The 20,891-nt window shown below is 42.0% G+C and overlaps 4 non-coding genes and 4 pseudogenes across 4 annotated transcripts; all 8 read right to left on the bottom strand.

Annotated features, from left to right (window-relative positions):
- Window positions 1–6,804: 6,804 nt before the first annotated feature.
- LOC130130191 (small nucleolar RNA U3) lies at window positions 6,805–7,016 on the bottom strand. Its single transcript, XR_008812110.1, has one exon. It is a non-coding gene; the product is annotated as a small nucleolar RNA U3 (small nucleolar RNA).
- A 696-nt stretch (window positions 7,017–7,712) lies between these two features.
- LOC130130197 (small nucleolar RNA U3) lies at window positions 7,713–7,924 on the bottom strand. The gene has a single exon (XR_008812115.1). It is a non-coding gene; the product is annotated as a small nucleolar RNA U3 (small nucleolar RNA).
- A 1,776-nt stretch (window positions 7,925–9,700) lies between these two features.
- On the bottom strand, window positions 9,701–9,912 carry LOC130130198 (small nucleolar RNA U3). Its single transcript, XR_008812116.1, has one exon. It is a non-coding gene; the product is annotated as a small nucleolar RNA U3 (small nucleolar RNA).
- Window positions 9,913–13,148: 3,236 nt separating this feature from the next.
- On the bottom strand, window positions 13,149–13,364 carry LOC130130189 (small nucleolar RNA U3). The gene has a single exon (XR_008812108.1). It is a non-coding gene; the product is annotated as a small nucleolar RNA U3 (small nucleolar RNA).
- Window positions 13,365–17,691: 4,327 nt separating this feature from the next.
- On the bottom strand, window positions 17,692–17,861 carry LOC130130234 (small nucleolar RNA U3; annotated as a pseudogene).
- Window positions 17,862–18,261: 400 nt separating this feature from the next.
- Window positions 18,262–18,388, bottom strand: LOC130130239 (small nucleolar RNA U3; annotated as a pseudogene).
- A 1,476-nt stretch (window positions 18,389–19,864) lies between these two features.
- On the bottom strand, window positions 19,865–20,034 carry LOC130130229 (small nucleolar RNA U3; annotated as a pseudogene).
- Window positions 20,035–20,426: 392 nt separating this feature from the next.
- On the bottom strand, window positions 20,427–20,614 carry LOC130130242 (small nucleolar RNA U3; annotated as a pseudogene).
- Between the last annotated feature and the right edge of the window lie 277 nt (window positions 20,615–20,891).

The raw sequence follows: 20,891 nt of genomic DNA on the forward strand, positions 1-20,891 counted from the left end.
GGAGAAAGACTTGGATAAAATTAATAGACGGTTCTTTCTAGGTTTCGCTTAGTGTAAGGGTTTTATCAGCTCAGGCAGACAATCACACAGAGAATACCACCGCAACAGAGACGAACTCTTCGCAGTAGCCAAGCTAACCACGGCAATGGCATTTCTGATGGAAAGTACCAAGCTTCTCGGAGTGAAAGTCTTGGATAAAATTAATGGACGGCTCTTTATGTTTCGCTTAGTGTAAGGGTTTTATCAGCTCAGGCAGATAATCGCACAGAGAATACCACAGCAACAGAGACGAACTCTTCGCAGTAGCCAAGCTAACCACGGCAATGGCATTTCTGATGGAAAGTACCAAGCTTCTCGGAGTGAAAGTCTTGGATATAATTAATGGACGGCTCTTTATGTTTCGCTTCGTCTAAAGGTTTTATCAGCTCAGGCAGACAATCGCACAGAGAATACCACAACAACAGACCAACTCTTCGCAGTAGCCAAGCTAACCACGGCAATGGCATTTCTGATGGAAAGTACCAAACTTCTCAGTAAAAGTTTTGGATAAAATTACTGGACGTTTCTTTCTATACGTTTCGCTTAGTGTAAGGGTTTTATAAGCTCAGACAGACAATCGCACAGAGAATACCACAGCAACAGAGACCAACTCTTTGTAGTAGCCAAGCTAACTATTGCAATGGCATTCCTGATGGAAAGTATCAAGTTTCTTGCAGTAAAAGTTTTGGATAAAATTAATGAACGGCTATTCTACATATTTCACTTACAGTAAGGGTTTTATATGTTCAGTCGGACAATCCCGCAGAAATACAATAGCAACAGAAACTAACTCTTCGTGGAAGCTAAGCAAACCAAGACAATGTCATTACTGAGGAAAAGCATAAAGATTCTCTGAGTGAAAGTTTTGGATAAAATTACTGGACAGCGCTTTCCACATATTTCGCTTAGTGTAAGGGTTTTATCAGCTCAGGCAGACAATCGCACAGAGAATACCACAGGAACAGAGACGAACTCTTCGCAGTAGCCAAGCTAACCACGGCAATGGCATTTCTGATGGAAAGTACCAAGCTACTCGGAGTGAAAGTTTTGGATAAAATTAATGGACAGCTCTTTCTACATATTTCGCTTAGCGTTAGGGTTTTATCAGCTCAGGCAGACAATCACACAGAGAATACCACCGCAACAGAGACGAACTCTTCGCAGCAGCCAAGCTAACCACGGCAATGGCATTTCTGATGGAAAGTACCTAGCTACTCGGAGTGAAAGTTTTGGATAAAATTAATGGACAGCTCTTTCTACATGTTTCGCTTAGCGTTAGGGTTTTATCAGCTCAGGCAGTCAATCGCACAGAGAATACCACAGCAACAGAGACGAACTCTTCGCAGTAGCCAAGCTAACCACGGCAATGGCATTTCTGATGGAAAGTACCAAGCTTCTCGGAGTGAAAGTCTTGGATAAAATTAATGGACGGCTCTTTATGTTTCGCTTAGTGTAAGGGTTTTATCAGCTCAGGCAGATAATCGCACAGAGAATACCACAGCAACAGAGACGAACTCTTCGCAGTAGCCAAGCTAACCACGGTAATGGCATTTCTGATGGAAAGTACCAAGCTTCTCGGAGTTAAAGTCTTGGATAAAATTAATGGACGGCTCTTTATGTTTCACTTAGTGTAAGGGTTTTATCAGCTCAGGCAGACAATCGCACAGAGAATACCACAGCAACAGAGACGAACTCTTCGCAGTAGCCAAGCTAACCACGGCAATGGCATTTCTGATGGAAAGTACCAAGCTTCTCGGAGTGAAAGTCTTGGATATAATTAATGGACGGCTCTTTTATGTTTCGCTTCGTCTAAGGGTTTTATCAGCTCAGGCAGACAATCGCACAGAGAATACCACAACAACAGACCAACTCTTCGCAGTAGCCAAGCTAACCACGGCAATGGCATTTCTGATGGAAAGTACCAAACTTCTCAGTAAAAGTTTTGGATAAAATTACTGGACGTTTCTTTCTATACGTTTCGCTTAGTGTAAGGGTTTTATAAGCTCAGACAGACAATCGCACAGAGAATACCACAGCAACAGAGACCAACTCTTTGTAGTAGCCAAGCTAACTATTGCAATGGCATTCCTGATGGAAAGTATCAAGTTTCTTGCAGTAAAAGTTTTGGATAAAATTAATGAACGGCTATTCTACATATTTCACTTACAGTAAGGGTTTTATATGTTCAGTCGGACATTCCCGCAGAAATACAATAGCAACAGAAACTAAGTCTTCGTGGAAGCGAAGCAAACCAAGGCAATGTCATTACTGAGGAAAAGTACCAAGCTTCTCCGAGTGAAAGTCTTGGATAAAATTAATGGACGGCTCTATGTTTCGCTTAGTGTAAGGGTTTTATCAGCTCAGGCAGACAATCGCACAGAGAATACCACAGCAACAGAGACGAACTCTTCGCAGTAGCCAAGCTAACCACGGCAATGGCATTTCTGATGGAAAGTACCAAGCTTCTCGGAGTGAAAGACTTAGATAAAATTAATAGACGGCTCTTTCTAGGTTTTGCTTAGTGTAAGGGTTTTATCAGCTCAGGCAGACAATCGCACAGAGAATACCACAGGAACAGAGACGAACTCTTCGCAGTAGCCAAGCTAACCACGGCAATGGCATTTCTGATGGAAAGTACCAAGCTACTCGGAGTGAAAGTTTTGGATAAAATTAATGGACAGCTCTTTCTACATATTTCGCTTAGCGTTAGGGTTTTATCAGCTCAGGCAGACAATCACACAGAGAATACCACCGCAACAGAGACGAACTCTTCGCAGCAGCCAAGCTAACCACGGCAATGGCATTTCTGATGGAAAGTACCTAGCTACTCGGAGTGAAAGTTTTGGATAAAATTAATGGACAGCTCTTTCTACATGTTTCGCTTAGCGTTAGGGTTTTATCAGCTCAGGCAGTCAATCGCACAGAGAATACCACAGCAACAGAGACGAACTCTTCGCAGTAGCCAAGCTAACCACGGCAATGGCATTTCTGATGGAAAGTACCAAGCTTCTCGGAGTGAAAGTCTTGGATAATATTAATGGACGGCTCTTTATGTTTCGCTTAGTGTAAGGGTTTTATCAGCTCAGGCAGACAATCGCACAGAGAATACCACAGCAACAGAGACGAACTCTTCGCAGTAGCCAAGCTAACCACGGCAATGGCATTTCTGATGGAAAGTACCAAGCTTCTCGGAGTGAAAGTCTTGGATAAAATTAATGGATGGTTCTTTCTAAGTTTCGCTTAGTGTAAGGGTTTTATCAGCTCAGGCAGACAATCACACAGAGAATACCACCGCAACAGAGACGAACTCTTCGCAGTAGCCAAGCTAACCACGGCAATGGCATTTCTGATGGAAAGTACCAAGCTTCTCGGAGTGAAAGTCTTGGATAAAATTAATGGACGGCTCTTTATGTTTCGCTTAGTGTAAGGGTTTTATCAGCTCAGGCAGATAATCGCACAGAGAATACCACAGCAACAGAGACGAACTCTTCGCAGTAGCCAAGCTAACCACGGCAATGGCATTTCTGATGGAAAGTACCAAGCTTCTCGGAGTGAAAGTCTTGGATATAATTAATGGACGGCTCTTTAGGTTTCGCTTCGTCTAAGGGTTTTATCAGCTCAGGCAGACAATCGCACAGAGAATACCACAACAACAGACCAACTCTTCGCAGTAGCCAAGCTAACCACGGCAATGGCATTTCTGATGGAAAGTACCAAACTTCTCAGTAAAAGTTTTGGATAAAATTACTGGACGTTTCTTTCTATACGTTTCGCTTAGTGTAAGGGTTTTATAAGCTCAGACAGACAATCGCACAGAGAATACCACAGCAACAGAGACCAACTCTTTGTAGTAGCCAAGCTAACTATTGCAATGGCATTCCTGATGGAAAGTATCAAGTTTCTTGCAGTAAAAGTTTTGGATAAAATTAATGAACGGCTATTCTACATATTTCACTTACAGTAAGGGTTTTATATGTTCAGTCGGACAATCCCGCAGAAATACAATAGCAACAGAAACTAACTCTTCGTGGAAGCGAAGCAAACCAAGACAATGTCATTACTGAGGAAAAGCAAAGATTCTCTGAGTGAAAGTTTTGGATAAAATTACTGGACAGCGCTTTCCACATATTTCGCTTAGTGTAAGGGTTTTATCAGCTCAGGCAGACAATCGCACAGAGAATACCACAGGAACAGAGACGAACTCTTCGCAGTAGCCAAGCTAACCACGGCAATGGCATTTCTGATGGAAAGTACCAAGCTACTCGGAGTGAAAGTTTTGGATAAAATTAATGGACAGCTCTTTCTACATATTTCGCTTAGCGTTAGGGTTTTATCAGCTCAGGCAGACAATCACACAGAGAATACCACCGCAACAGAGACGAACTCTTCGCAGCAGCCAAGCTAACCACGGCAATGGCATTTCTGATGGAAAGTACCTAGCTACTCGGAGTGAAAGTTTTGGATAAAATTAATGGACAGCTCTTTCTACATGTTTCGCTTAGCGTTAGGGTTTTATCAGCTCAGGCAGTCAATCGCACAGAGAATACCACAGCAACAGAGACGAACTCTTCGCAGTAGCCAAGCTAACCACGGCAATGGCATTTCTGATGGAAAGTACCAAGCTTCTCGGAGTGAAAGTCTTGGATAATATTAATGGACGGCTCTTTATGTTTCGCTTAGTGTAAGGGTTTTATCAGCTCAGGCAGACAATCGCACAGAGAATACCACAGCAACAGAGACGAACTCTTCGCAGTAGCCAAGCTAACCACGGCAATGGCATTTCTGATGGAAAGTACCAAGCTTCTCGGAGTGAAAGTCTTGGATAAAATTAATGGATGGTTCTTTCTAAGTTTCGCTTAGTGTAAGGGTTTTATCAGCTCAGGCAGACAATCACACAGAGAATACCACCGCAACAGAGACGAACTCTTCGCAGTAGCCAAGCTAACCACGGCAATGGCATTTCTGATGGAAAGTACCAAGCTTCTCGGAGTGAAAGTCTTGGATAAAATTAATGGACGGCTCTTTATGTTTCGCTTAGTGTAAGGGTTTTATCAGCTCAGGCAGATAATCGCACAGAGAATACCACAGCAACAGAGACGAACTCTTCGCAGTAGCCAAGCTAACCACGGCAATGGCATTTCTGATGGAAAGTACCAAGCTTCTCGGAGTGAAAGTCTTGGATATAATTAATGGACGGCTCTTTAGGTTTCGCTTCGTCTAAGGGTTTTATCAGCTCAGGCAGACAATCGCACAGAGAATACCACAACAACAGACCAACTCTTCGCAGTAGCCAAGCTAACCACGGCAATGGCATTTCTGATGGAAAGTACCAAACTTCTCAGTAAAAGTTTTGGATAAAATTACTGGACGTTTCTTTCTATACGTTTCGCTTAGTGTAAGGGTTTTATAAGCTCAGACAGACAATCGCACAGAGAATACCACAGCAACAGAGACCAACTCTTTGTAGTAGCCAAGCTAACTATTGCAATGGCATTCCTGATGGAAAGTATCAAGTTTCTTGCAGTAAAAGTTTTGGATAAAATTAATGAACGGCTATTCTACATATTTCACTTACAGTAAGGGTTTTATATGTTCAGTCGGACAATCCCGCAGAAATACAATAGCAACAGAAACTAACTCTTCGTGGAAGCGAAGCAAACCAAGACAATGTCATTACTGAGGAAAAGCAAAGATTCTCTGAGTGAAAGTTTTGGATAAAATTACTGGACAGCGCTTTCCACATATTTCGCTTAGTGTAAGGGTTTTATCAGCTCAGGCAGACAATCGCACAGAGAATACCACAGGAACAGAGACGAACTCTTCGCAGTAGCCAAGCTAACCACGGCAATGGCATTTCTGATGGAAAGTACCAAGCTACTCGGAGTGAAAGTTTTGGATAAAATTAATGGACAGCTCTTTCTACATATTTCGCTTAGCGTTAGGGTTTTATCAGCTCAGGCAGACAATCACACAGAGAATACCACCGCAACAGAGACGAACTCTTCGCAGCAGCCAAGCTAACCACGGCAATGGCATTTCTGATGGAAAGTACCTAGCTACTCGGAGTGAAAGTTTTGGATAAAATTAATGGACAGCTCTTTCTACATGTTTCGCTTAGCGTTAGGGTTTTATCAGCTCAGGCAGTCAATCGCACAGAGAATACCACAGCAACAGAGACGAACTCTTCGCAGTAGCCAAGCTAACCACGGCAATGGCATTTCTGATGGAAAGTACCAAGCTTCTCGGAGTGAAAGACTTAGATAAAATTAATAGACGGCTCTTTCTACATGTTTCGCTTAGCGTTTTGTCAGCTCAGGCAGTCAATCGCACAGAGAATACCACAGCAACAGAGACCAACTCTTCGCGGTAGCCAAGCTAACCAGGGCAAGGGCATTTCAGATTGAAAATACTAGGTTAACTTTATGGTTAGGGTTGAATGCCAGAGCCAACACATGTCAACTGAGCACCTCCGCCAATGCCCAAGTGCTGGATTAGAAATACCCCAAAGATTACGGTTAGGGATAGAGTTTGATTGGTTAAGTTTAGGGGCAATTTAGGTGTTTATTCGTTACAACTGATCTCCCATTGTCTTATATCTTGATTACTTTATCCCGTTTTAAACTTGAAATGTTGTTGGTGGGGTTTGGAACAGTACAAGTGTTTTTTTTTTTTAATTGAACTTTTCTGCAATTGCAATTTAATGTTTTAAGAGTTAAGACTAAGGTTTAGATCAAATTGATGAATTTCTGCAATTTTTTCCTTTTTACCACTCAGAACATGCCCCTTCTCTTGATGCTCCCATGAAGGGAACATTGATCATCATCTAAGGCACAGAGATTGTGATTAAACCACTTCTCTGTACCAGCTTAGCGCTGAGGAAGAAGCACCCCAGCTCATCATCATGGGCGGTGGAGCTCACTTTAGAAAAACATTTCTCACGATGAAACTAAAGAACTTATCCCCGAAAGTAGGATTAGGTTTTGCTAAACGTAACGGATGGCTCTATATCTTTCGGTTACGGTTGGGGTAAGGGTTTCATCTGCTCTGGCACACAATCCTAGAGAGAATACCACAGCAAGACACCAACTCGTCGCAGTAGCCAAGCTAACCACGGCAATGGCATTTCTGATGGAAAGTACTAAGCTTCTCGGAGTGAAAGTCCTGGATAAAATTAATGGAGGGCGCTTTCTAGGTTTCGCTTAGTGTAAGGGTTTTATCAGCTCAGGCAGACAATCACACAGAGAATACCACAGCAACAGAGACGAATTCTTCGCAGTAGCCAAGCTAACCACGGCAATGGCATTTCTGATGGAAAGTACTAGGTTAACTTTATGGTTAGGGTTGAATGCCAGAGCCAACACATGTCAACTGAGCACCTCCGCCAATGCCCAAGTGCTGGATTAGAAATACCCCAAAGATTACGGTTAGGGATAGAGTTTGATTGGTTAAGTTTAGGGGCAATTTGGGTGTTTATTCGTTACAACTGATCTCCCATTGTCTTATATCTTGATTACTTTATCCCGTTTTAAACTTGAAATGTTGTTGGTGGGGTTTGGAACAGTACAAGTGTTTTTTTTTTTAATTGAACTTTTCTGCAATTGCAATTTAATGTTTTAAGAGTTAAGACTAAGGTTTAGATCAAATTGATGAATTTCTGCACTTTTTTCCTTTTTACCACTCAGAACATGCCCCTTCTCTTGATGCTCCCATGAAAGGAACATTGATCATCATCTAAGGCACAGAGCTTGTGATTAAACCACTTCTCTGTACCAGCTTAGCGCTGAGGAAGAAGCACCCCAGCTCATCATCATGGGCGGTGGAGCTCACTTTAGAAAAACATTTCTCACGATGAAACTAAAGAACTTATCCCCGAAAGTAGGATTAGGTTTTGCTAAACGTAACGGATGGCTCTATATCTTTCGGTTACGGTTGGGGTAAGATTTTCATCTGCTCTGGCACACAATCCTAGAGAGAATACCACAGCAAGACACCAACTCGTCGCAGTAGCCAAGCTAACCACGGCAATGGCATTTCTGATGGAAAGTACTAAGCTTCTCGGAGTGAAAGTCCTGGATAAAATTAATGGAGGGCGCTTTCTAGGTTTCGCTTAGTGTAAGGGTTTTATCAGCTCAGGCAGACAATCACACAGAGAATACCACCGCAACAGAGACGAACTCTTCGCAGTAGCCAAGCTAACCACGGCAATGGCATTTCAGATGGAAAGTACCAAGCTTCTCGGAGTGAAAGTCTTGGATAATATTAATGGACGGCTCTTTATGTTTCGCTTAGTGTAAGGGTTTTATCAGCTCAGGCAGACAATCGCACAGAGAATACCACAGCAACAGAGACGAACTCTTCGCAGTAGCCAAGCTAACCACGGCAATGGCATTTCTGATGGAAAGTACCAAGCTTCTCGGAGTGAAAGTCTTGGATAAAATTAATGGACGTTTCTTTCTATACGTTTCGCTTAGTGTAAGGGTTTTATCAGCTCAGGCAGACAATCGCACAGAGAATACCACAGCAACAGAGACGAACTCTTCGCAGTAGCCAAGCTAACCACGGCAATGGCATTTCTGATGGAAAGTACCAAGCTTCTCGGAGTGAAAGTCTTGGATATAATTAATGGATGGCTCTTTATGTTTCGCTTCGTGTAAGGGTTTTATCAGCTCAGGCAGACAATCGCACAGAGAATACCACAGCAACAGACCAACTCTTCGCAGTAGCCAAGCTAACCACGGCAATGGCATTTCTGATGGAAAGTACCAAACTTCTCACAGTAAAAGTTTTGGATAAAATTACTGGACGTTTCTTTCTATACGTTTCGCTTAGTGTAAGGGTTTTATAAGCTCAGACAGACAATCGCACAGAGAATACCACAGCAACAGAGACCAACTCTTTGTAGTAGCCAAGCTAACTATTGCAATGGCATTCCTGATGGAAAGTATCAAATTTCTTGCAGTAAAAGTTTTGGATAAAATTAATGAACGGCTATTCTACATATTTCACTTACAGTAAGGGTTTTATATGTTCAGTCGGACAATCCCGCAGAAATACAATAGCAACAGAAACTAACTCTTCGTGGAAGCGAAGCAAACCAAGGCAATGTCATTACTGAGGAAAAGTATAAAGATTCTCTGAGTTAAAGTTTTGGATAAAATTACTGGACAGCTCTTTCCACATATTTCGCTTAGTGTAAGGGTTTTATCAGCTCAGGCAGACAATCGCACAGAGAATACCACAGGAACAGAGACGAACTCTTCGCAGTAGCCAAGCTAACCACGGCAAGGGCATTTCAGATTGAAAATACTAGGTTAACTTTATGGTTAGGGTTGAATGCCAGAGCCAACACATGTCAACCGAGCACCTCCGCCAATGCCCAAGTGCTGGATTAGAAATACCCCAAAGATTACGGTTAGGGATAGAGTTTGATTGGTTAAGTCTAGGGGCAATTTGGGTGTTTATTCGTTACAACTGATCTCCCATTGTCTTATATCTTGATTACTTTATCCCGTTTTAAACTTGAAATGTTGTTGGTGGGGTTTGGAACAATACAAGTGTTTTTTTTTTTAATTTAACTTTTCTGCAATTGCAATTTAATGTTTTAAGAGTTAAGACTAAGGTTTAGATCAAATTGATTAATTTCTGCAATTTTTTCCTTTTTACCACTCAGAACATGCCCCTTCTCTTGATGCTCCCATGAAAGGAACATTGAACATCATCTAAGGCACAGAGCTTGTGATTAAACCACTTCTCTGTACCAGCTTAGCGCTGAGGAAGAAGCACCCCAGCTCATCATCGTGGGTGGTGGAACTCACTTTAGTTTTATCGTGAGAAATGTTTTTCTAAAGAACTTATCCCCGTAAGTAGGATTAGGTTTTGCTAAACGTAACGGATGGCTCTATATCTTTCAGTTACGGTTGGGGTAAGGGTGTCATCTGCTCTGGCACACAATCCTAGAGAGAATACCACAGCAAGACACCAACTCGTCGCAGTAGCCAAGCTAACCACGGCAATGACATTTCTGATGGAAAGTACCAAGCTTCTCGGAGTGAAAGACTTGGATAAAATTAATGGACGGCGCTTTCTAGGTTTCGCTTAGTGTAAGGGTTTTATCAGCTCAGTCAGACAATCGCACAGAGAATTCCACAGCAACAGAGACGAACTCTTCGCAGTAGCCAAGCTAACCACGGCAATGGCATTTCTGATGGAAAGTACCAAGCTTCTCGGAGTGAAAGGCTTAGATAAAATTAATAGACGGCTCTTTCTAGGTTTTGCTTAGCGTAAGGGTTTTATCAGCTCAGGCAGACAATCGCACAGAGAATACCACAGCAACAGAGACGAACTCTTCGCAGTAGCCAAGCTAACCATGGCAATGGCATTTCTGATGGAAAGTACCAAGCTTCTCGGAGTGAAAGTCTTGGATAAAATTAATGGGCGTTTCTTTCTATACGTTTTGCTTAGTGTAAGGGTTTTATCAGCTCAGGCAGACAATCACACAGAGAATACCACCGCAACAGAGACGAACTCTTCGCAGTAGCCAAGCTAACCACGGCAATGGCATTTCTGATGGAAAGTACCAAGCTTCTCGGAGTGAAAGTCTTGGATAAAATTAATGGACGGCTCTTTATGTTTCGCTTAGTGTAAGGGTTTTATCAGCTCAGGCAGACAATCGCACAGAGAATACCACAGCAACAGAGACAAACTCTTCGCAGTAGCCAAGCTAACCACAGCAATGGCATTTCTGATGGCAAGTACCAAGCTTCTCGGGGAGAAAGAATTGGATAAAATTAATAGACGGTTCTTTCTAGGTTTCGCTTAGTGTAAGGGTTTTATCAGCTCAGGCAGTCAATCGCACAGAGAATACCACAGCAACAGAGATGAACTCTTCGCAGTAGCCTAGCTAACCATGGCAATGGCATTTCTGATGGAAAGTACCAAGCTTCTCGGAGTGAAAGACTTGGATAAAATTAATGGACGGCTCTTTCTAGGTTTCGCTTAGTGTAAGGGTTTTATCAGCTCAGTCAGACAATCGCACAGAGAATACCATAGCAACAGAGATGAACTCTTCGCAGTAGCCAAGCTAACCACGGCAATGGCATTTCTGATGGAAAGTAGCAAGCTTCTCGGAGTGAAAGTCTTGGATATAATTAATGGACGGCTCCTTATGTTTCGCTTAGTGTAAGAGTTTTATCAGCTCAGGCAGACAATCGCACAGAGAATACCACAGCAACAGAGACTAACTCTTCGCAGTAGCCAAGCTAACCACGGCAATGGCATTTCTGATGGAAAGTACCAAACTTCTCACAGTAAAAGTTTTGGATAAAATTACTGGACGTTTCTTTCTATACGTTTCGCTTAGTGTAAGGGTTTTATAAGCTCAGACAGACAATCGCACAGAGAATACCACAGCAACAGAGACCAACTCTTTGTAGTAGCCAAGCTAACTATTGCAATGGCATTCCTGATGGAAAGTATCAAGTTTCTTGCAGTAAAAGTTTTGGATAAAATTAATGAACGGCTATTCTACATATTTCACTTACAGTAAGGGTTTTATATGTTCAGTCGGACAATCCCGCAGAAATACAATAGCAACAGAAACTAACTCTTCGTGGAAGCGAAGCAAACCAAGGCAATGTCATTACTGAAGAAAAGTATAAAGATTCTCTGAGTGAAAGTCTTGGATATAATTAATGGACGGCTCCTTATGTTTCGCTTAGTGTAAGAGTTTTATCAGCTCAGGCAGACAATCGCACAGAGAATACCACAGCAACAGAGACTAACTCTTCGCAGTAGCCAAGCTAACCATGGCAATGGCATTTCTGATGGAAAGTACCAAGCTTCTCGGAGTGAAAGTCTTGGATAAAATTAATGGACGTTTCTTTCTATACGTTTTGCTTAGTGTAAGGGTTTTATCAGCTCAGGCAGACAATCGCACAGAGAATACCACAGCAACAGAGACGAACTCTTCGCAGTAGCCTAGCTAACCATGGCAATGGCATTTCTGATGGAAAGTACCAAGCTTCTCGGAGTGAAAGACTTGGATAAAATTAATGGACGGCTCTTTCTAGGTTTCGCTTAGTGTAAGGGTTTTATCAGCTCAGGCAGACAATCGCACAGAGAATACCACAGCAACAGACTAACTCTTCGCAGTAGCCAAGCTAACCACGGCAATGGCATTTCTGATGGAAAGTACCAAGCTTCTCGGAGTGAAAGTTTTGGATAAAATTAATGGACAGCTCTTTCTACATGTTTCGCTTAGCGTTAGGGTTTTATCAGCTCAGGCAGTCAATCGCACAGAGAATACCACAGCAACAGAGACGAACTCTTCGCAGTAGCCAAGCTAACCACGGCAATGGCATTTCTGATGGAAAGTACCAAGCTTCTCGGAGTGAAAGGCTTAGATAAAATTAATAGACGGCTCTTTCTAGGTTTTGCTTAGCGTAAGGGTTTTATCAGCTCAGGCAGACAATCGCACAGAGAATACCACAGCAACAGAGACAAACTCTTCGCAGTAGCCAAGCTAACCATGGCAATGGCATTTCTGATGGAAAGTACCAAGCTTCTCGGAGTGAAAGTCTTGGATAAAATTAATAGACGTTTCTTTCTATACGTTTTGCTTAGTGTAAGGGTTTTATCAGCTCAGGCAGACAATCACACAGAGAATACCACCGCAACAGAGACGAACTCTTCGCAGTAGCCAAGCTAACCACGGCAATGGCATTTCTGATGGGAAATATTAGGCCTCTCCTAGTGAAAGGTAAGAGTTAGAATTGAATGCCAGAGCCAACACATGTCAACCAGGCGCCTCAACAATGCCCAAATACTGGCTTACAGATACCCCCAGGTTTAGGGTTACGAATTTGGAGAGTTTGATGGATTGGGTATAGGATCTATTTGGAGGTTTTTTATTCTTTACACTTGATCCCCCATTGTCTTCCCTCTTGATTAGTTTATCCTGTTTTAAACTTGAGAAGTTGTTGGTGGGGTTTGCAGCAATACAAGTGGGTTTCTTTTATTGAATTGCACTTCTACAATCGTCATGTTTTTAGAGTTTGGACTAAGGTTTAGATAAAATTGATGAATTTCTACATTTTTGCCCCTCCTTTTTAACCACACAGAACATGCTCCTTCCTCTTGCTAACTCCATAAAAGCAACACTTAACGGTCACCAAAAGCACAGAGTGAGTGGTTAAACCACTTCTCTGTACCTGCTTCGCGGTCAGGGAGAAGCACCCCAGGCTCATCATGGTGGGTGGCGGGACTCGCACTTTAGAAAAACATTTCTCAAGATAAAAACTAAAGAAATTATCTCTGAAATTAATATTAGGTTTTGATAAACTCAATGGATGGCTCTATATCTTTCGGTTACGGTTGGGGTAAGAGTTTTATCTGCTCTGGCAGACAATACCACAGCAATAGAGACCAACTCGTCACAATAGCCAAGCTAACCACGGCAACGGTATTTCTGATGCAAAGTAGAGAGCTTCTCAGAGTAAAAGCTTTGCATAAAATTAACGGACAGCGCTTTCTAGGATTTGGGTTAGGGTAAGGGTTTTATCTGCTCAGCCACACAATCCCAAAGAAAATACGACAGTAACAGAGACCAACTCTTCATAGTAGCCAAACTAACCACAGCAAAGTCATGTCTGATGGAAAGTACCGAGCTTCTCGGAGTGACAGTTCTGGATGAAATTAACAGACGACTCTTTCTACATGTTTCACGTAAGAGTTTTATCTGCTCATACAGATAATCCCAAAGAAATACCACAGCAACAGACAGTCTTGGTGGTAGCCAAGCCAACCATGGCATTTCTGATGGAGAGTAGCAAGCTTCTCGCAGCGATAGTTTTGGCTAAAATAAACGGATGGCTCTTTCTACATGTTTCGGTTGGTTTAGTCTAAGTGTTTTACCTGCTCAGGCAGACAATCCCACACAAAATAGCACAGCAACAGAGACTAACACTTCACGGTAGCCAAGCTAAACACAGCAATGAAAATTCTGAAATAAAGTACCGACTTTCTCGTACTCGAAATTTTGGATCAAACTAAATGACTTTCTTCATGTTTTGGTTGAGGTAGGGGTTGGTTAAGGGTTTTATCTGCTCAGGAAAACTATCTCACAGCAACAGAGAATAACCCTTCGCAGTAGCAAAGCTCACCACGGCAATGGCATTTCTGATGGAAAGTACCCAGCTTCTCGGAGTGACAGTTTTGGATCGTATTGATGTATGCTCTTTCTACAATGTTTCGTTTTGGTTAGCGTAAGTGTTTTACCTGCTCAGGCAGACACAGCAACAGAGACTAACTCATAGCCAAGCTAAACACAGCAATGGCACTGCTCTTCTCACGTACCGACTTTCTGAGTGACAGTTTCGGAAAAAATTTTCACGGAGGCTGTTTCTACATGTTTCACTTAGAGTAAGGGTTTTATCAGCTCAGGCAGACAATCGCACAGAGAATACCACAGCAACAGAGACGAACTCTTCGCAGTAGCCAAGCCAACTACGGCAATGGCATTTCTGATGGAAAGTACCAAACTTCTCGGAGTAAAAGTTTTGGATAAAATTAACGGACGGCTCATTCTACATGTTTCACTTAGTTGCAAGGGTTTTATCTGTTCAGGCGGACAATCCCGCAGAAATACAACGGCAACAGAGACTGTCTGCCTAAGCAGATAAAATCCTTATACTAAACCTAACCCAACCCTTACAAAAAGATGTATAAAGAGCCAGCCGCTAATTATATCCGAACCACAAGCTCCGAAACACTCAGTATCTTCCACCAGAAATACCATTGCCGTGGTTAGCTTGGCTCCTGCTAAGAATTAATACCATAGCAACAGAGACTGTCTTGGAGGTTGCCAAGCTAACAATAGCATTTCTGATGGAAAGTACAGAGCTTCTCGGTATGCAAGATTTGGATAAAATTAACAGACGGCTCTTTCAACACGTTTGGGCTGGGTTAGGGTTTGTATTAGGGTAAAGGTTTTACCTGCTCAGGCAGCAAATCCCACAGTAAACCCCACAGCAACAGAGAGCAACTCTTCGCGGTAGCCAAACTAAACACAGAAATGACAATTTTGAAATAAAGTACCGCCTTGTCGTAGACACAATTTTGGATCAAATTAACTGATGACTTTCTTCATGTTTTCGTTGAGGTAGGGTTTGCGTAAGGGTTTTATCTGCTCAGGCAAACAATCTCACAGCACCAGAGACTAACTTCGCAATAGCAAAGCTCACCATGGCAATGGCATTTCTGATGGAAAGTACTAGGCTTCTCGGAGTGACAGTTTTGGATCTTATTTAAATATGCTCTTACAACAATGTTTTGATTTGGTTAGCGTAAGGGTTTTACCTGCTCAGGCAGACAATCCCACAGCAACAGAGGCTAACTTCGCCATAGCCAAGCTAAACACAGCAATGGCACTGCTCTTCTCAAGTACCGAGCTTCTGAGTGATAGTTTTGGGAAAAAATTCACGGAGGCTGTTTCTACATGTTTCAATTAGGGTAAGGGTTTTATCAGCTCAGGCAGACAATCGCACGGAGAATACAACAGCAACAGAGACTAACTCTTCGCAGTAGCCAAGCTAACCACGGCAACGGCATTTCTGATGGAAAGGACTGAGCTTTTCCAACTGAAAGGTTTGGATAAAATTAACAGATTGCTCTTTCTACATCTTTCGGTTAGGGATGAGTTTGGCTAAGAGTTTGATCTGCTCAGGCAAACAATACCACAGCAACAGCGACTACCTCTTCGCAGTAGCATTTCTGAACATAGATAGTTTCAGATAAAACTAACAGATTGTTCTTTCTACATGTTTCGGTTGGGATAGGGTAAGGGTTTTACCTGCTCAGGCAGACAATCCCACACAGAATAGCACAACAACAGAGACCAACACTTCGCAGTAGGCAAGCTAAACACAGCAATGGTATTTCTGATGGAAAGTACTGAACTTTTCAGAGTAAGAGTTCTGCATAAAACGAACGGAGAGCGCTTTCTACATGTTTCACTTGAGGTAAGGTTTGGGTTAGGGCTTATCTGCTCAGTCAGACAATCCCACAAAAAAAACAAAAAATACCACAACAGAGAATAACTCTTAGCAGTAGCCAAGCTATCCATGACAGTCATTTCTGATGGAAAGTACTGATATTTTCCAACTGAAAGGTTTGGATAAAATTAATAGATTGCTCTTTCTACATCTTTCGGTTGGGGATGAGTTAGGCTAAGAGTTTTGTCTGCTCAGGCCAACAATACCACATCAACAGGGACTACCTCTTCACAGTAGCATTTCTTAACATGGAGTGATAGTTTCAGATAAAATTAACGGATTGCTCTTTCTAGATGTTTCGGTTGGGATAGGGTTTTACCTGCTAAGGCAGAAAATCCTATAGAGAATACCACTGCAACAGAGAATAACTTCGATAGACAAGCTAACCACAGTAATTGCATTTCTGATGGAATGTACCGAGCTGCTCGGAATAAAATCTTTGGATAAAATTAAGGGTTGGGTCGTTCCAGAGACTAACTCTTCATAGTAGCCAAACTAACCACAGCAAAGTCATTTCTGATGTTAAGTACCGAGCTTCTCGGAGTGATAGTTCCGGATGAAATTAACAGATGACTCTTTCTACATGTTTCACTTAAGAGTAAGGGTTTTATCTGCTCAGCCAGATAATCCCATAGAAATACCAAAGCAACAGGCAGTCTTGGTGGTAGCCGAAGCCGACCACGGCAATGGCATTTCTGCAGGAAAGAACAGAGCTTCTCGGAATGAAAATTTTGGATGAAATTAACGGAGTGCTTTCTACATGTTTCGCTTAGAGCAAGGGTTTTATCCGTTTAGGCGGACAATCCCTCAGAAATCCCACAGCAACAGAGACCAACTCTTCATCGTAGCCAAGCTAACCATGGCAATGGCACTGCGGATGGAACGTACCGAGCTTCTCGGCGCGATAGTTTTGGATGAAATAAACAGATGGCTCTTTCTACATGTTTCGGTTGAGTTAGGTTAAGTGTTTTACCTGCTCAGGCAGACAATCCCACAGCAACAGAGACTAACTCTTCATGGTAGCAAAGCTCACTATGACAATGGCATTTCTGATGGAAAATACAGCGCTTCTCAGAGTAAAATTTTTGGATCCAGTTAAAAGAAGACTTTGTACATTTCGGTTTGGGTAAAGTTCTATCTGCTCAGGCAGATAATCCCACAGAATGTGACTAACTCTTCGCGGTCGCCAAACTAAGCACAGCAATGTCATTTCTGAAGGAGAGTACTGAGCTTCTCGTAGTCAAAGTTTTGGATCAAATTAACAGATGGTTCTTTCTACATGTTTCGGTTTAGGGAGGGTTTGGGTAAAGTTTTAACTGCTCAGGTGGACAGTGCCTAAGCGCTGGCTTGGAGAAACCCTCAGGATAAGGGTTATGGAGAGAGTTTGATGGGTTAATGGTAGGTTCAATTAGGATGATTTTTCTTCTTTACAATTGATCTCCCACTGTCTTGTATCTTGATTGGTTTACCCCGTTTAAACTTGAAAAATTGATGGTGGGGGTTGGAGCATTATAAATTTTTTTTTTTTTTTAAGTTCACTGCTACGGCAGTTTGTTTTTAGGGTTAGGTTTAAATGAAATTAATTGATGGCTCGCTGCTTTTTACCACTCAGAGCATGCTTCTTTCCACAAAAGCACAGAAATTGGGATTAAGCCACTTCTCTGTACCTGCTTTATGCTCAGGGAGAAGCATCACACCTCATCATCGTGGGTAGCAGGACTCACTTTAGAAACACATTTCTCTAGAACAGCACAGCAACAGAGACTAACTCTTCGCAATAGGCAAGCGAACCATGGCAATGGTATTTCTGATGGATAATACTGACCTTCTCGGAGTGAAAGTTTAGGGTTGAATGCCCGGGTCAGCGCGTGTCACCAGAGTGCCGGCTTGGAGATACCCCCAGAATTAGGGTTAGAGATGTGGATAGAGTTTGATGGATTAAGGATACGGTAAATTTGGATGTTTCTTCCTTACAATTCACCTCCCATTGTCTTCCATCTTGATTAGTTTACCCTGCTTTAAGCTTCAAAAGTTGTTGGTGGGGTTTAGAGTAATATAAGCTTCTTTTTTTTTGAAGTTGTCTGCTATTGCAATTTAATGTTTTTAGGGTAAGGATTAGGAATAAGGTTTAGGTCTGGATAAAACTGGTGGATTTCCCCCCCTCTTTAACCCATCAGAATGTGCTCCTTCCTCGAAGCTCCCATAAAGGAGCACTCAACGATCATAAAAGCAAAGCTTGTCATTAAACAACTTCCCTGTACCCGCTTTGCGCTCAGGAAGATTCATGACAGCCCATTATCGTGCTGGCGGGAATCACTTTCCACTCATAGGTTTTCGTAATGTGTGTGTGCGCGTATATGTCGGTTAGTGTAAATAGCGGGACCGGAAATTAAAGCATTCATGATCCTAATTCTTTTTGAAGGTGGTAGGTATTGTCTGAGAGTAAAGGAAAAATCCCAGAAAATTAAAATTATGCATAAATATGCATTTTTCTAAAAATGGCTAAAAACCACTTTTATCTGCATTTCAGACGATTGAGCAGCTTTCATTTTTTCCACCTATGTAAAAAAAAAAAATCTGGGACTTAGAAATGTTTGGCATTATGCAAAATAAATGCATTTTTGCAAAAATGCACTTATGATCCTAATTTTTTTTGGAGGTGGTAGCTATTGTTCAAGAGAGGACCAGAAAAATAGCAGAAAAATTTTAATAATTATACATAATTATGCAAAATATGCATTTTCTAAAAATGGCTAAAACCACTTTTCTCGGAATTTCGGATGATTCTGAGCATTTGGGGGGAGGGAGTTGGAGTAGGGGGGTAAACCACTTTTCTCGGCATTTCAGATGATTCTGATCATTGGGGGGGAGGGAGTTGGAGTGGGGGGTTTAGGGGCAGGCGGTTAGCTGGCAGGATGAAGAGGAAGATTTAGATGGGTGGATAACCAAACTGCTACATTGCAGCAGGGTTCCTCTAGTAGAAACATATTTCAAGTTAAGAATGGCAGAAATGAGCACTGAAAATACAGTCTTCTGCAGCTTTTAGTTAGCGTTAGGTTTGGATAAACTTAACGGATGGATCTTACAGTTAGGGCTGGGGTTTGATCTGCTAGGGCAGACAATCCTACAGCAGAGACTTGGTGCCTGAGTAAAAAAAAAAAAAAAAAAAAAAAAACCTCTTACCCTAGTTCTACCGCCAAGTCTAACAGAAAAACGTAGACTGAGCTATCCATTAATTTTATCCAAACCTTTGACACCGAGAAGCTCTGTACTTTCCATCAGAAATGCCACTGCAGTGGTTAGCTTGGCAACCACCAAGACAGTCTCTGTTACCATGGTACTCTTTGTGGGATTAATTCTTAGCAGGAGCCAAACTAACCACAGCAATGTCATTTCTGAAGGAGAATACCAAGCTTCTCATAGTCAAAGTTTTGGATCAAATTAACAGATGGTTCTTTCTACATGTTTCGGTTTAGGTAGGGTTTGGGTAAAGTTTTATCTGCTCAGGTGGACAGTGCCTAAGCGCCGGCTTGGAGAAACCCTCAGGATTAGGGTTATGGAGAGAGTTTAATGGGAGGTTCAATTTGGATGTTTTTTCTTCTTTACAATTGATCGCCCACTGTCTTGTATCTTGATTGGTTTACCCCGTTTAAACTTGAAAAATTGATGGTGGGGGTTGGAGCATTATAAATGATTTTTTTTTGAAGTTCACTGCTATGGCAGTTTGTTTTTAGGGTTAGGTTTAAATGAAATTAATTGATGGCTCTCTGCATTTTACCACTCAGAGCATGCTTCTTTCCACAAAAGCACAGAAATTGGGATTAAGCCACTTCTCTGTACCTGCTTTATGCTCAGGAAGAAGCATCACACCTCATCATCGTGGGTAGCAGGACTCACTTTAGAAACACATTTCTCTAGAACAGCACAGCAACAGAGACTAACTCTTCGCAATAGGCAAGCGAACCATGGCAATGGTATTTCTGATGGATAATACTGACCTTCTCGGAGTGAAAGTTTAGGGTTGAATGCCCGGGTCAGCGCGTGTCACCAGAGTGCCGGCTTGGAGATACCCCCAGAATTAGGGTTAGAGATGTGGATAGAGTTTGATGGATTAAGGATACGGTAAATTTGGATGTTTCTTCCTTACAATTCACCTCCCATTGTCTTCCATCTTGATTAGTTTACCCTGCTTTAAGCTTCAAAAGTTGTTGGTGGGGTTTAGAGTAATATAAGCTTTTTTTTGGAAGTTGTCTGCTATTGCAATTTAATGTTTTTAGGGTAAGGATTAGGAATAAGGTTTAGGTCTGGATAAAACTGGTGGATTTCCCCCCCTCTTTAACCCATCAGAATGTGCTCCTTCCTCGAAGCTCCCATAAAGGAGCACTTAACGGTCGTAAAAGCAGAGTTTGTCATTAAACAACTTCCCAGTACCCGCTTTGCGCTCAGGAAGATTCATGACAGCCCATTACCGTGGCTGGCGGGAATCACTTTCTACTCATAGGTTTTCGTAATGTGTGTGTGCGCGTATAGGCCTGTTAGTTAGTGTAAATAGCGGGACCGGAAACTAAAGCATTTATGATCCTAATTCTTTTTGGAGGTGGTAGGTATTGTCTGAGAGTAAAGGAAAAATCCCAGAAAATTAAAATTATGCATAAATATACATTTTTCTAAAAATGGCTAAAAACCACTTTTATCTGCATTTCTGATGATTGAGCATCTTTCATTTTTTCACCTATGTAAAAAAAAAAAAACCTGGGACTTAGAAATGTTTGGCATTATGCAAAATAAATGCATTTTTGCAAA

This window comes from Lampris incognitus, chromosome 19, assembly GCF_029633865.1.
Source record: "Lampris incognitus isolate fLamInc1 chromosome 19, fLamInc1.hap2, whole genome shotgun sequence".
Classification (NCBI taxonomy): Eukaryota; Metazoa; Chordata; class Actinopteri; order Lampriformes; family Lampridae; genus Lampris; species Lampris incognitus.